Here is a 16,928-nt window from a genome sequence, read left to right on the forward strand (position 1 = left end):
CCGCGGCTGGCGCAGCTGCATGCTGCTCTACAGCACACATGAGACTACCGGCTGGACTTCAGTAAGTAGCGCGGATGCATCAGTGGAGGGTTGCAGGAGCCCGGCAGTGCGCTGCTGCTCTCCCCTTTCCTGCCGTGCACAACACATGACCCGGCTCTGCGCTGCCTGTCTCCGGGAGAGCTCTGCTGCTGTGTCCCGGCTCTGCCGGTCATGACCTTGTGGCGCCATGTGTCACCTATGCTGTGCCTGTGTCCCCTAAACTGTCACCTCTGCGGTGCACCACCTGGATGCACCTCATGCAATCCTGCACCACTCCCAACTGCAGCACCACCACACTCTCCCCCACCCACGGTGGCTCCAGACCACCACCCCCACCGTGGCACCCCTGCATCCGCCCTTCCCCCAACCACCGCACCCAGCCCATCCCCACCAACTGCACCCCCTCAACCACCCTGCATGTAGCACCCACGCTATCCTCCTACCACGGTGGCTCATGACTCTCCCCCGCTCCCCGCTCCCCTGGACACCCTCCCCATCCGCGTCTATCCCACACCCGACACTTTCCCATCCACAGCACCTCTGGCCTCCTCCCCCATCCGCCCCTCTCTTCACCCTCCTCCATCCGCAGTCCCCCCCTCATCCGCCCCTCTACCACCCTAAGCACTCCCGCAACCACCCCTCCCCCAGCCGCGACATCCCCAGCCCCCCTCCACCATACTAGGCGATTCATCATGCCCTGCGTGCGCTGTTCACACAGTCGCAAGGGGCTACGGCCCCTTAACCATCACACACCCTTTGTCTGCGCACTATTTAACCAATCACACAATTATGTGTGGAGGTAATACTCCATATAATCAACATATTGCATGCCCAAAGGCCGTGCAAGGCTTAAGGGGGCGTAGCCCCTTGCGGCGGTGTGAAGAGCACCCGTAGAGCGCGATGAACCACCTAGTATATATATATATATATATATATATATATATATATAAAAGTGGGGGAATAAGGGTACCGGCGACTGGTGTTGTTTATAATGCAATAGGTAAAAAGATAGATTTAAAAACCAAAAACTATATAATGATACAAACAAGCTTTAATATCACATAAAAGCGGATCAAAACATAAAAATATTGATAAAATCTTATGAACATAAAATATCTTAGTAAAAAATAAGGACTTCTAACTTAGCTTTTAAAATAGGCAAGGGAGTCACCACAGGGAGCCCAACGCATTATATATATATTTTTTACTAAGACCTTTTATGTTCATAAAAAAAAAATTGACAGGGGTTCCCCCATATTTAAGCAACCAGCACTGAGCTCTGCACCTGGTCATGGTTCCAAAAATACGGGGGACAAAAAGCGTAGGGGTCCCCCGTATTTTTGCAACCAGCACCGGGCTCCACTAGCTGAACAGATAATGCCACAGCCGGGGGTCACTTTTATACAGTGCCCTGCGGCCGTGGCATCAAATATCCAACTAGTCACCCCTGGCCGGGGTACCCAGGGGGAGTGGGGACCCCTTCAATCAAGGGGTCCCCACCCCCAGCCACCCAAGGGCCTGGGGTGAAGCCCGAGGCTGTCCCCCCCATCCAATGGGCTGCGGATGGGGGGCTGATAGCCTTTGTTGAAAGTTATGAATATTGTTTTTAGTAGCAGTACTACAAGGCCCAGCAAGCCTCCCCCGCAAGCTGGTACTTGGAGAACCACAAGTACCAGCATGCGGTGGAAAAACGGGCCCACTGGTACCTGTAGTACTACTACTAAAAAAATACCCCAATAAAGACAGAAGACACACACCGTGAAAGTATAACTTTAATACATACATACATACCAACATACATACATACTTACCTTATGTTCACACGAGGGTCGGTCCTCTTCTCCAGTAAAATCCATGGTGTACCAGTTGATAAAATTATACTCACAAAATCCAGTGTAGATCGGTCTTCTTCTGCTTGAAATCCATTTGTAATCCACGTACTTGTTAAAATAAAAAAAACAAATACCCGACCACGAACTGAAAGGGGCCCCATGTTTTCACAAGGGACCCCTTTCCCCGAATGCCTGGAACCTTCTCTGACTTAAGTCCAAGAAGGTTCCATCAGCCAATAAGGGATCGCCACGTTGTGGCACCCTCCTGATTGGCTGTGTGCTCCTGTACGTACTGACAGGCGGCACACGGCAGTGTTACAATGTAGCGCCTATGCGCTCCATTGTAACCAATGGTGGGAACTTTTTGCTCAGCGGTTGACCGAGAGTAACCTCACCGCTGAGCAAAAAGTTCCCACCATTGGTTACAATGTAGCGCATAGGCGCTACATTGTAACACTGCCGTGTGCCGCCTGTCAGTCAGTACAGGAGCACACAGCCGATCAGGAGGGTGCCAAACGTGGCGCTCCCTGATTGGCTGATAGAACCCTCTTAGACATAAGTCAGAGGGGGTTCCAGGCATTCGGGGAAAGGGGTCCCATGTGAAAACATGGGGCCCCTTTCAGTTCGTGGTCGGGTATTCGTTTCTTTATTTTAACAAGTACGTGGATTACAAATGGATTTCAAGCAGAAGAGGACCGATCTACACTGGATTTTGTGAGTATAATTTTATCAACAGGTACACCATGGATTCTACTGGAGAAGAGGACCGACCCTCGTGTGAACATAAGGTAAGTATGTATGTATGTTGGTATGTATGTATGTATTAAAGTTATACTTTCACGGTGTGTGTCTTCTGTCTTTATTGGGGTATTTTTTTAGTAGTAGTACTACAGGTACCAGCGGGCCCGTTTTTCCGCCGCATGCTGGTACTTGTGGTTCTCCAAGTACCAGCTTGCGGGGGAGGCTTGCTTGGCCTTGTAGTACTGGTACTATAAACAATATTCATAACTTTCAACAAAGGCTATCAGCCCCCCATCCGCAGCCCATTGGATGGGGGGGGACAGCCTCGGGCTTCACCCCTAGCCCTTGGGTGGCTGGGGGGGGACCCCTTGATTGAAGGGGTCCCCACTCCCACAGGGTACCCCGGCCAGGGGTGACTAGTTGGATATTTGATGCCATGGCCGCAGGGCACTGTATTAAAGTGACCCCCGGCTGTGGCATTATCTGTCCAGCTAGTGGAGCCCGGTGCTGGTTGCAAAAATACGGGGGACCCCTACGCTTTTTGTCCCCTGTATTTTTGGAACCAGGACCAGGTGCAGAGCCCGGTGCTGGTTGCTTAAGTATGGGGGAACCCCTGTCAATTTTTTACCCATATTTTTGCAACCAGGACCGGCTCAAAGAGCCCGAGGCTGGTTATGCTTAGGAGGGGGGACCCCACGCAATTTTTTTTGGGAAAATTAACACTTTCCCACCCCTTCCCACTGATATACATGCACGGATCTCATGGATCCGTGCATGCCTATCCAATCACGGCTCAAAAAAGCAGGTCTGTTTTTTTTTAGCACTTTTTTGCGATTTGTAATTTTTCACGGCAGTGTTTGGCTATTTTGAGATTTGCACTTTTTAGTAAATGACCGAGTTCTACTAATTTTCTGGCGTATTTGACCGATGGTGTATTCATTCGTATTTTTTTTCTTGGACTTCCAAAAAAATACGAATGCCCTCATCACTGCCGTGATTTGAGTTTAGTAAATGACCGAGATGACACTTTGATGAAAAAACGGCATCTCGGTCAAAATCGGGACCTTAGTAAATATACCCCAGTGTTGTAAGGCATGCAGTATGCATGCAAAGACACCATACAGTGCGGGCGACTTATGTGTGATGTGAAAAGCAAAATTGTTAAAAGATTTATGGAAGAAATAAAAAGTTACTTATATACAGCTGAAGGATATCCAATATAGTGGACAGAACCGAAAACTTGCCATAACATAGTGCGAAGCACCTTCTCCTGCACGCTTCTTAAACGGTGAGTGTTTCACGCTCTGGTATGGTTCTTTATCACTTGTTTTTTCACTGCACAGGGTTATACTTACCTGAGGAAAAGGCTGCTATGCCTTGAAACGTCGTAAGCAACCTGCATTATTTTTCTGTTGTTATGAACACGTTTGTTAATTTTTTCACCATGATTTGAATACAAGTTTTTATAAGTCCTTGGAGTACCGCCTCTTTTTCCTTTGCTGCTAACACCTGTGCCACAGGTGGGGAAGGATTTGCTACTGAATTGTCATTAGGAGGGCACCCAGCATTTACTCCTTTATCTTGAGTGCCGGATGTGTTCACAGCTATATATATATATATATATATATATATATAGCACTCATACATCCGCGGTGCCAGTAGCCCTGTGACCACACCATTTAAATTTAAAAAAATCATACAAATTCAGCGCACACCTAATAACACTTCAAACTGTAAATTCATCTGAATTCAGGGAATGTTACTTTCAAAATATTACAATAGTTTGTTAAGCTGACCCCAGCCCCGTCATGTCTGTTTACTATTGGTCAGTCCCTACACTGACTTTCAAAAATATGAGCATTGCTCTCAGGCATCTTTTGGACTTTAAATACACACTATGCTTCTATCATAGGTTTAGGCCCTGTCCCACTCTTTTTAAGAGACAGGAACCACAGCCATGCATATCAGTTAATGAAAGCCTGGGGAATTTCTTAGCATTTGACTTACATATGGCAAATAGGGGTGCAACGCATTTCGTCCCACAAGTTTATCTAGGACATCCTACTGATGAAGTCCTACTGTAGATAAACTTGATGGACGAAACGCATTGAGGTACTCCTCTGTGCTATTTCCTTTTCATGGTCTACTGATGGATTCTCCCTCAGATAAGCTCCATGTCTTTTACTCAAATGCATGTTTGGATATATCGCTATTAAAATGTTTATGTATCTTACCTCTAACATCTACATCATTTGTTTTTCACATGGTTCGGTGTTACTATCATTTGAGCACTGAAGCCATATAGATAGGTGTGCACTTGGACAAGAGATGTTTAAAAGGGTTTAAGGCAAAAAATGGAAACATTTTAGCCGCCATTATATGGTACGTGTGTAATTTAGCGGCATTTCTTTAAATCTCCCAGAGAATTTGGATATATTGCAAGAGGAGGCTGTTGTGTGTTATTATTTACACCGTATATATAGACTACCAATGTGAATCATTGGATTGGACAATTGAGCTACCACTGGAAATTCACAGGAAGTGCACTATTGGTTGAACAAAAAGGACGTAATTAATTTCTTTATTATTCTCACAATATTTGCACTTTTCATTCACAATTTGTTTTAGCGCCAAAATCACAATTACTTTGATATATATATAAAAAAAATTAATAATAATAATAATTATATATATATATATATATATATATATATATATATATATATCCATGTGTATATAATGGCACTCACTGTCCTGTTCTCAACCACCGAGGTGCCCTCCTTCCATACTATAGCAAATACTGGCGCTCTGGGATTGATTGCTGCTCCTCTCCTCTATGCATAAAGAATCAGGCTGCACTCCACGGATTTTGGTGAATAAGAAGTGTATTCAGAATAAATCAAGCAATGACAAGCATAGTGGACACCAATGTTTCAACGCCTCCTGGGCGTTTTTGTCAAGGTGCTACGCTTGTGTAGTGTAAAACAAAAACCAACAAACATTACAGTTGTCTTTCCTTACCTTTTAAAGGGTATGTGAATAAGACTGCCTCCCCTCCATGCCGACGTCCACCTGGGGCTGGGAGCCGTGTCCCGCGGCACTTTCAGTTGGACGCAGTGGGTGTGATGACGTTCACCGATGCGTCCTCTCTGGTTGGCCTGCACGTACCAGCTCTCCGTTGCCAGGGGCACCGTTACTATGGAGATAGGGAAACAGAAGCTATTACAGTACAGTGAATATACAATGGAGCAACCTAGCTCCGTGATCGGTAATCACATCAAGTGAATACCTATACAGTGCTACTGGATATTACCACCACCAATTAAAAACAACATGAGAACGCACCATATCAACCCTTCTATGTTTTACATGGAGTCAGATATTGCTTTCTAACTAAATATATAACAACTCAGGGATGTCTAAAGTCCAAGGACTGCCCAATAACTCTGAAATTACTACTAGGCACAGGCAGCATAATGTATCCAGTATATGTATAAATAAATATATCTATACTACGGGGGTAATTACTTCTAAATAAGGCTGTTCTATTATTACTATACATTACTACTATATCACTTGCCCCCCATTTTTTTCATAGGTATACATTCCACTGAATTTGCCCGTTCAGTCCATTAGGGGTCAAAGTGTCCAATTCATGAATCCACTTGGTCTCCCTTTGTGACAAGATCTTTGCTCTGTCCTCCCCTCTAATCATTCTTGGCACGTGATCAATAATGGTATATTTGAGTTGGCTGAGCTGGTGGTTAGCCTGCTTGAAATGTCTCGCCACCGGCTGATCTTTGCCCTTTCCCTCCAATGTGGCTCTAATCGCTGAGCGATGCAGGGCCATCCTTTCCCGAAAAGACCTAGTGGTCTGACCCACATAGATCAATCCACATGGGCATACGATCGCATAGATCACAAAAGAAGACGTACACATGACAAAATGATTAATCACATACTCCCTGGTTGTACGGGGATGCTTGAATTTCTGTCCTGGAGTCATAAAGTTGCATGTTTCACACTTCAGGAATTTAAATCAGCCCTTTTTGTGTATCACTTCTGGTTTCTTGAACACATCTAATTTGACTACTAAGTCCTTGAGGTTTCGTCCCCTTTTGTACGAGGGCATTATCGTTTTTCCTTTAAAGCATGCAGTTTCCGGATCTGTTGACACTAGGGGCCACAGAGCTCTGGTTGCCCTTGGGAGCACCAAGCTTGCTGTTGAAAATTCCGTAATCAGGGGGATTCTATTTTCTGCTTGGGCTCTTTGGTGTGGTATGAGGAAGGATTCCCTGGGCTTGTTAAGAATTTCTTCCTTCAACTGTACCAGAGTTTTTTTGGGATACCCTCTTTGAAGAAATCTATCCACAACATAGTCCAACGCTGGTTCTACTTTTTCTTTCCTACTCGTAATTCATGCTGCCCTCATTAACTGCGATTTGGGCAAGCCCCTCTTTAGAGCCGGTGGATGAAAGCTGTTATGAAGTAGGAGTGTATTACGGTCCATCGGCTTGTTGTACACATCGGTTACTATGTTGTTAATAATTGAAATCCTCACATCTAACGATAATGCCCTCGTACAAAAGGGGACGAAACCTCAAGGACTTAGTAGTCAAATTAGATGTGTCCAAGAAACCAGAAGTGATACACAAAAAGGGCTGCTTTAAATGCCTGAAGTGTGAAACATGCAACTTTATGACTCCAGGACAGAAATTCAAGCATCCCCGTACAACCAGGGAGTATGTGATTAATCATTTTGTCATGTGTACGTCTTCTTTTGTGATCTATGCGATCGTATGCCCATGTGGATTGATCTATGTGGGTCAGACCACTAGGTCTTTTCGGGAAAGGATGGCCCTGCATCGCTCAGCGATTAGAGCCACCTTGGAGGGAAAGGGCAAAGATCAGCCAGTGGCGAGACATTTCAAGCAGGCTAACCACCAGCTCAGCCAACTCAAATATACCATTATTGATCACTTGCCTAGAATGATTAGAGGGGGTGACAGAGCAAAGATCTTGTCACAAAGGAAGATGAAGTGGATTCATGAACTGGACACTTTGAACCCTAATGGACTGAACAAGCAAATTCAGTGGAATGTATACCTATGAAAAAAATGGGGGACAAGTGATAGTAACATAGTAACATAGTAACATAGTAACATAGTATCTGAGGTTGAAAAAAGACAATTGTCCATCGAGTTCAACCTATTTGTGGTCTCCTATGCATGATGATTTGACTAAAATTTCTGACTGATGCTTCTGTCAGCCGTTGCATTTTATCCCTATTTATAGTAACTATAATGCATGACTATGCACCATACCCCTGGATATCCTTATCCATTAGGAATTTATATAACCCATTCTTAAAGGTGTTGACAGATTCCGCCATTACAACTCCCTCGGGCAGGGAATTCCAAACACGTATTGTCCTTACCGTGAAAAAGCCTTTACGACGTATTGTGCGGAATCTCCTCTAACCTGAGCGAGTGTCCACGAGTCCTCTGTGTTGATCTAACCAAAAACAGGTCCCGCGCAAGCTCTGTGTATTGTCCCCTTACATATTTGTAGATGTTGATCATATCCCCTCTTAGTCTCCGCTTTTCCAATGTAAACATGCCTAGTCTTTCAAGCCTTTCCTTGTATTCCATCGTCTCCATGCCCTTAATTACTTTGGTCGCCCTCCTCTGTACCTTTTCTAGCTCCAGGATATCCTTTTTGTAGTACGGTGCCCAGAATTGTACACAGTATTCAAGGTATGGCCTCACTAGTGATTTATATAACGGGAGTATAATACTCTCGTCCCTAGCATCAATACCCCATTTTATGCATGCTAATATCTTATTAGCCTTCTTTGCTGCAGTCCTACTTTGGGTACTACTGCTTAGCTTGCTATCTATGAGGACACCTTAGTCCTTTTCCAGTACAGAATCCCCTAATTTTACCCCATTTAGTAGGTAGGTGTAATTTTTGTTCTTGTTACCACAGTGCATTACCTTATACTTGTCTGTATAGCACATTCTCCATTTGGCTGCCCATGCTTCTAATTTAACTAAGTCGTTCTGAAGAGACTCGGCATCCTCCTCTGTATTTATAGCCTTACACAATTTGGTATCATCTGCAAAAATTGACACCATGCTCTCTAGACCTTCTGTTAGGTCGTTAATGAAAATATTGAACAATAGCTGTCCTAATACTGAGCCTTGCGGCACACCACTTAGCACTTCAGTCCAAGTTGATAAAGATCCATTAACCACAACGTGCTGCTCCCTATTATCTACCCAGTTTTTGACCCAAGTGCATATTGTGCTTCCTAGCCCTGATTCTTGTAGCTTGTAGATAAGTCTCATGTGTGGTACAGTATCGAGCGCTTTGGCAAAGTCTAAAAAGATTACATCCACGTCTTTACCCTGATCTAGGTTTGCGCTCACTGTTTCATAAAAGCCAAGTAAGTTGGTTTGACAGGATCTGTCCTTCATAAACCCATGTTGATTCCTTTTAATGACCTTATGGACTTCAAGGAACTTCTGAATACTATCTCTTAGAATACCTTCCAATACTTTCCCCACTATAGATGTAAGACTAACTGGTCTATAATTACCTGGTTCAGCTTTACTTCCCTTTTTGAATATAGGCACTACTTCCGCTATACGCCAGTCTTTGAGAACCATACCTGATATAACTGAATCCTTAAAGATCAAAGATAGCGGTTTTGCCAGTTCAGAGTGAAGCTCCATTAGGACCCTTGGGTGAATACCATCGGGCCCTGGTGATTTATTAATCTTTAAATGTTTTCATTGGTCACAGACTACTTCCTTGCTTAAATAAGTACCTATCAGTGGGATATTCTCATTATTGAGATTGTGTGTCAGCCCCTGAATTGGGTCCTCTCTAGTGACTACTGTTGAAAAAAACTAATTTAGTGTGTCCGCTATGTCATTATCATTTTTGCTTAAGACTCCCAACTTGTCTTTTAAAGGGCCTATACTCTCCTTCTTTAATCTCTTGATATTAATGTATTTAAATAACTTTTGGGGATTCGCTTTGCTTTCCTTTGCTACTAGTTTTTCAGTTTCTACTGTAGCCGCTCTTATTTCCTTTTTGCAAATTTTGTTACATTCCTTATAGTGCTGAAATTACTCTGCTTCCCCGTCAGATTTGTATTTTTTAAATGCTCGCCTTTTCTTGCCCATAAGTTCCTTAATCTTTTTGTTAAGCCACATCGGTTTATGATTTTTATTCCCTTTTTTGCTACTCATAGGAATATATTTGAGTGTATTTTTAGCTAGCAGGAATTTTAGTACCTCCCATTTCTCCGTAGTATTTTTTCCTAAAAACAAACCTTCCCATTCAATATCCCTAAAAAATACCCTCATCTTTTCAAAATTTGCTTTGCTAAAGTTTAGAGTCCTAGTTGAGCCAGTATAGGGCTGTTTATGGAAACTGATATTGAATGTGACCATATTGTGGTCGCTGTTTCCAATGGGTTCCCTTACTATAATACCTGATACCAAATCCCCATTGTTTGTTAATACCAGGTCTAAGATTGCATTGTACCTAGTTGGTTCCTCAATTAGTTGGACTAAGTAGTTATCATTAAGTGTGTTTAAAAACATATTGTCCCTAGCAGTATCACATGAATCGTTTTTCCAGTTTATCTCTGGATAGTTAAAATCTCCCATCACTACTATGTCTCCTACTCCTGCTGCTCTTTCAATTTGCTTTAGTAACAATTCCTCATCAGATGCGTTGATACCAGGCGGCCTATAGCATACACCCAATACTAACTTTTTTATTCCTTTTTCCCCGCATGCAATTTCTACCCATAATGTCTCGACAGTGTCTAAAGTCCCCTCCTGTATATCTTCCCGTATATCAGGTTTTAAAAACGGCTTTACGTACAGACACACCCCTCCACCCTTTTTATTTAGTCTGTCTCTCCTAAACAGTGTATAGCCCTCTAGATTGACTGTCCAATCATGAGATTCATCCCACCAAGTTTCAGTAATGCCTGATATAGTAGTAATGTATAGTAATAATAGAACAGCCTTATTTAGAAGTAATTACCCCCGTAGTATTGTTATATTTATTTATACATATACTGTAAGTACCCGTGGATACATTATGCTGCATGAGCTTAGTAGTGATTTCAGAGTTATTGGGCAGTCCTTGAACTTTAGACATCCCTGAGTTGTTATTTATTTAGTTAGAAAGCAATATCTGATTCCATTTAAAACATAGAAGGGTTGATATGGTGCGTTCCCATGTTGTTTTTAATTGGTGGTGGTAATATCCAGTAGCACTGCATAGGTATTCACTTGATGTGATTACCAATCACGGAGCTAGGTTGCTCAATTGTATATTCACTGTACTGTAATAGCTTCTGTTTCCCTATCTCCGTAGTAACGGTGCCCCTGGCAACGGAGAGCTGGTGCGTGCAGGCCATCCAGAGAGGACACAGCGGTGAACATCACCACGCCCACTGTGTCCAACTGGAAGTGCCGCGGGTGGGAGAGGGGCAGGTACGGGGATGTTGCGGATGGGTGAAGGGTTTCCGGAGGTGCTGTGGGATGGGAAGGGGTGGGGGGGCAGGGTGGGGTAGGGGGTCCGGAGGTGCCGTGAGTAGGGGAGGGGAAGGTACGGGTAGTGCGGCGGATGGGGAAGGGGGTCCGGAGGTGCTGCAGGTGGTGGAGGGGCAAGTGGGGGAGGGGTGGGTCAGGGGGGCACCGCGGATGGAGGAGGGTGTCTGCAGATGCTGCAGGTGGAGTGGGGGCAGGTGTGGGGGGAGACATATATGGGAGGTTGATGGTGGAGGGGGTCTGGAGGTGCTGTGGGTGGTGGAGGGGCGGAAGAGTGGGAGCCGCGGATGGTGTAGGGGGTCTGGAGGCACAGCGTGTGGAGGAGGGGTGGGGTGCCGCATGTGGTGGAGGGGAAGGTACGGAGGTGTGGTGAATTGGGGAGGGGTCTGGAGGCGCTGCGGGTACTGTAACTGCCAAAAAGGTAGTTGGAGGGTATGCAGTAACAGGGCCAGGACAGGGGTGACGGGGCCAGGACAGAAATGACAGGGACAGGATAGGGGTGACATGGCCAGGGTAGGGGCGGCAGGACCAGGACAGGGGTGACAGGGCCAGTATAGGGTTGACAGGGCAAGCACAGGGGTAACAGGGCCTGGATAGGGGTGACAGGGCCAGGATAAGGGTGACAGGGCCAGGATAAGGGTGACAGGGACATGACAGAACACAGGGCACGCGAGAGATTGGTATTAGGGACAGAACAGTGGTGACAGACAGATGTGTCTTACCGGAGTCACTGCTGCTGGCTGCTGCTGTTCCACTCCAACCTGTTGGGATCTGCTGCTGGTGGAGACTTGGCATGGCTGACTCTCTCAGGCTGGAGTCCTGCTTCCTCTGCCCATCCGCAACCCTCCCCCCCACTCCTCAGTCACACACCGCGGACCTCGCGCAGCTGCCGGGCACTGTGGTAAGGGGAGACTGGGAGTGACTGGTTAGCCCCCAGGAGACGCTGGAGGGAGGAAGGGGTCGGAGCCTGCAAGCAGCACGGACTTCTGCAGCGCTATCCGCCAGCTAAAGTGTGTGAAGGAGCTGGGCGCACCTCACTGCGGGTGGCAGCGCTGCAGCTAGCGGTGGGGTTGCCGGGGCTGGAGATAACAGAGGCAGTACGGAACCTGCACAGCGGCAGGTGCCCCACAAAACTACAGCTAAGAAGCGTGGAGTGTGCCAGAAAGTGACGCTCCTCGGCGCCAGTGAGACCCTGCTGAGTATGCTGATGTGGGGGGTCAAGCACACAGTGAGCCGGTGCCCGTCTGTCTGTACGTATACCCCCTCACTCACCCCCATACCTCCTAACTGTCCCGATTTTCGCGGGACAGTCCCATTTTTTAGGGTCTGTCCCGCTGTCCCACCCGCGGGCCACAGTGTCCCGCGGTGGTGGTGGTGTTGACGGGGGGGGCAGTTGGAAAGCTCCTGTACTCGCTGTTCTGCTTAGCAGAGCAGCGGTGCATTTAGTGGAGACAGAGGGAGAGGGGGCATCAGGGGGTACGGATTAAGGGGGGGTTCCAGCAGCCGAGCCGGATTAAAGGGAGGCGGGAGGGGGTACGCACCATGGGCACCACAGTTTTAGGGGGCCCCCCGGCTGGAGTAGCTCTGTCCCAGCTCTGAAGCTCCCCCGTCCTGCCAGCAACAGCGGCAGCATTGTGCTACAGTCAGCACACGCTGCTGCGTATTGGCAGGTCTGTGGTGTTGCAGGGAGGCAGCAGTCTCCCTGCTTTCTTCTGCCTGTGCGGGTGTGTAGGCGGGATCGACCACCTCCTCTGGATTTACCACTAGCTGAGGGGCCAAAATCCCCTAAAAAAAATAAATCACGGATTTTGCATAAGGGGGTGTGGCCACGCAGACGCGATTAGGCCACGCCCCCAACCCACAGCAGGCACAGCAATGAGATAGGGCCCCTTGTCTGAAGTGCCCTGGGCCCCCCAGACTCATAATCCGCCCCTGGGGGCATGCCAGCAGCTCACAGAGCGTTGGGCATGCTCCCTCACTGACGAAAACGGGGCCCTCCCGTTAAGCCACGCCCCCTTTTCGCTCTGTGTGTGTGTGTGTGTGTGTGTGTGTGTGTGTCCCTCCTTCTGTCTGAAGAAAGCTGGGAGTTATGCACCCCTGCCTGTGACATGCCCATACTATCTGCTTCTGCTCCTGGTCTCCTATAGATTTGTCCAGTTCTGTGACTCATTTGAATAACTCCGCTACTGTTGTGACTCCGCCCAGCGTTAGCAAATGAAGCACAAAGTCACAGATCTGGGCTATTATATAGGAGATATATATATATATAGATCAATCCAAAAAGTATCCAGACTGACATATAGAGGATATCTGCTGGGGTGACAATCCTAGGATAAGTGAGTCCAGCGTTGAAATCACTTCCACAATAGCCATACAAAGGAGCACTCACCAGTCTTCAAGGTAAATCACTTTTATTTACAGTAGCATTTCAGTGCAGAGTAAAGTGACAGCCGTTTCGGTCCTCACCAGGACCTTTGTCAAGCTCACCGTGCAATGGACAAGGCAAACATATATACCCCATGTTCCCACCCACCAAACCAATCAATCAATTAATCCAATTAACCCTTACTAAAAACAAATGATCACCAAGCACATACAAAAATAAACGGATCATCAGCCCACACCAACCCGATCCGCACCAGTATACAAGGTATATGCAGCAAATCCATATAATTCAATATAGTAAAAAAAAAAACTACAAAAAGTTACACTGCACCAGGTCCCGATCGACACGTGCGCTTCACCAAAGCCGCACTTCCGGTAATCTCCATACGTCACCGGAAGTCCGCGGACCAGAGGGGAAACACATGCACGTAGGTTTTGTTCCACACAGCTCACAGTGCAATCAACTATATATATGCTATAGCTAAACCACAATTACTGTCACTTGTAAGTACAGTATAACAGATGTAAAAGTAATAATAGCAGGTTAAACATATTTGATCCACATCAGACATAGAAGAGAGTTATTATCCATTTTAAGGATTGCTGTAGCTTAGGGTTACCGTGGATAAGAATGGCGGACTGGACTGCGCCGATTGAAGAGAGAATCATCATAGAGATCCAATGTTCCCAACTATTATCAGCAAATACATGCAGTCCAATAATTACCATAACAAGGATTATTAATGTATAGAAAGCTATGAGACACACCATGGTGTGAACTGCACGGTAACAATCTTTCACATGAGTGTTAACATTTGCCGCCATGTTCCTCTTCTTCTGCCGGTCGTACAGCTTGAGGTACCCGGCACTGCTGGCTGTGGTTATTATTGCAACTATTGTAGGAAGAGTGTTGAGAATTAGGACGATGCTCATAAAACTGAGACTTGATTGGTTGGTTTCTGAGGTTACATTTGCTGCACTTATAGATGAGTTCTGCTGGGCCGGTTGTTGATAGAAAATAAGAAGTAATAAAAAACTTCCACAAAGAGAGACAATTTCTGCCATTAGTATCATCCCCCGGACAACCGCACCGATCTTCTTCTTCACCCATGCCAGCATGCGGGACCGAATGTCTACGATTTTTGCAAAATAAAAGAAGCTTAGACTAGCCGTGAGCCACGCAGTGGATGTAATGATGTACAATGTTGTGTAATCTATTATGCGACAAACATAAATTAGACTTAACACCTGTGGCCATAATAACTTAACTGAAAAGTTTGCAGATATAATAATTGTGTAGAATACATTAGAAATGCACAAAGAGATCAGGATGATGTTGCTGGTGACAATATTGCTCCTTTTGCAGCCAGTTAGTGAGAATATGATAAAGAAATTGGAGAATAATCCAGTAACAGCCTCAAGTGCTAATATTACAAGGAAAGTTACAGTATCAGGATTACCCATGTCAAGAGATATCTAGAATATATCCAGCAGTCGGGAATGTCCATAATACTGTATATCTTCCCCAGGAGACAAAAAATTATCAGGAACAGCTCAGCACATTTGTAGATTTTTTGTAGCTCTTCTTGATGTTTCCTCTGTGTAGGAGACGCTGACTCTCACTTTATAAACTCATTTTGACTTTGTAATATTTGCCTACAATGGCCTACATTTGCATGCTTGCAAAGTGAGGAGATATAGATTTACAGTTCAAATGAGGGAATTCAGGACCTATATGTAAATGGTCTGTGCTTGCTTTACACACACGCTGACAATGATACATTCCATTGTATAGTTTAGGAGAGAGTATTGACTGTATAGGAGAGGAAAGAGTTAAACATCTGGGGAGGGGTGGACTTAGCTGTGAGGAAAGTACAGCCTTCTTTAGGGGGAGGGTTTGATATATATAGGGAAGGTGAGGCCATCTTAAGTCTCTTGGTGATTTGCTTTTAGGTGAGTGCTGCAGTGCAAGCAATTTTGTTTTTCTCACTTACTGTGCAAACAGTACACAGAATAACCCTCACCTTTTGTAATACTCCTCCTCTCCAGAATAACCCCTACCTTATTGTTATACTCCTTCTCCCCTCCTATTATTATTATCTGCTGAGATGTCTGCTCGCCCCCAGCGTGTGCTAAGGGCCCCGGCTCGGTACCGTGGGTCAGACGGCCGAGCGGGCCCTGAGGCGGCAGTGGGCAGCATGAGGGACGGGGCTCCATCCCCTAGGGCCTCATCAAACACGGCCGCAAACAACACAAGCGGGGCCCGGGCGGGCCCGCCGCCGGCAGCCGAGTCGGGCACACCGGCCGGGCGAGGGCGGCGTGGGGGACCAGGGGTCCCTTCAAGCCGCTCGAGGATCGGCGGGCGGCGGCCGTCCCCTCCGGGAGCCGCCGAGCCCGGGATCATGTAGGGCGCCCGCGCGCCGCGGGGGGGCGCCCGGTGGTTGCAGGCCCTAGCTCTCCTTCCTCGCCACGGCCGAATGCTCATGCCGGGCGGGGGGAGAGGACGGGAGAGGGAGCTGGCGGTCGCCGCGCGGGGCCTGTGCAGGAGCCTCGCGCGGCGGCCGAGGAGGAGGAGCAGTGCAGGAGCCCGATGTCGGGAAGAGGTGGGACGCGCGCACTCCGTGCGCGCGCGCCCACGCTCGCTCCGGACGGCGCCGGCCGCGCACGTGTGCGCGCAGCGGCGCCGCCAACACACCGGCCACCCAGTTCGGCTCCCCGGATGCCGGAATCCGGCAGGGGGAGGGGTCACAATAGGGGGGGTGCAGCGCGTGCCTCGGGTAGGCAGCGCTGGGCGCATAAGGTTCACATCAGGAGATGGAGCCACGGCAGCAAGGGGTGGCCGGGAGCAGCATGCGCGTGCGCACTCCGCAGGTCAGGTGGGTGCGCAACGGGTCCCTGTGACTCCCCACACCAACACTGCAGAGGCGGGACGCAGGGGTCCCGCGGGCGGAGGGGAGACAGGGAATGGGTCAGCGGCCGCAGGGCCGCGGCACGGGCCGCTGCGCACGACAGCGGGTCCTCCCCTGGACCGGGGGATTCTTCGGCTTCGTTAGGGAGGGAGGGCGAAGGATCAGAAGTAGGGAGCGATTGGTCCAGTCGGGGGGCACTTGCTTTCATGTCGGAACAGGAGGGGCAAGGTCCCCGGATCGCATCGGCCGGTCGGCGGGCGCGGGCTCGCGCCCAACCGAGGACCGGTCGTCATTCGGGCAGCGTTGACGGGGGTCGCGCCAAGCGTGATCCTCCTGGGGCCATAGCGTCGGCGCTGGCCACGGTGGTGGAGGCTCTGGGGCCGTTAGCTGCAGTGGCCTCCCCTAGGGCGATGGCGGATTTCGGCCAGTCTGCAGGGGGCAGG

The sequence above is a fragment of the Pseudophryne corroboree genome, chromosome 7, assembly GCF_028390025.1.
Source record: "Pseudophryne corroboree isolate aPseCor3 chromosome 7, aPseCor3.hap2, whole genome shotgun sequence".
Lineage (NCBI taxonomy): Eukaryota > Metazoa > Chordata > Amphibia > Anura > Myobatrachidae > Pseudophryne > Pseudophryne corroboree.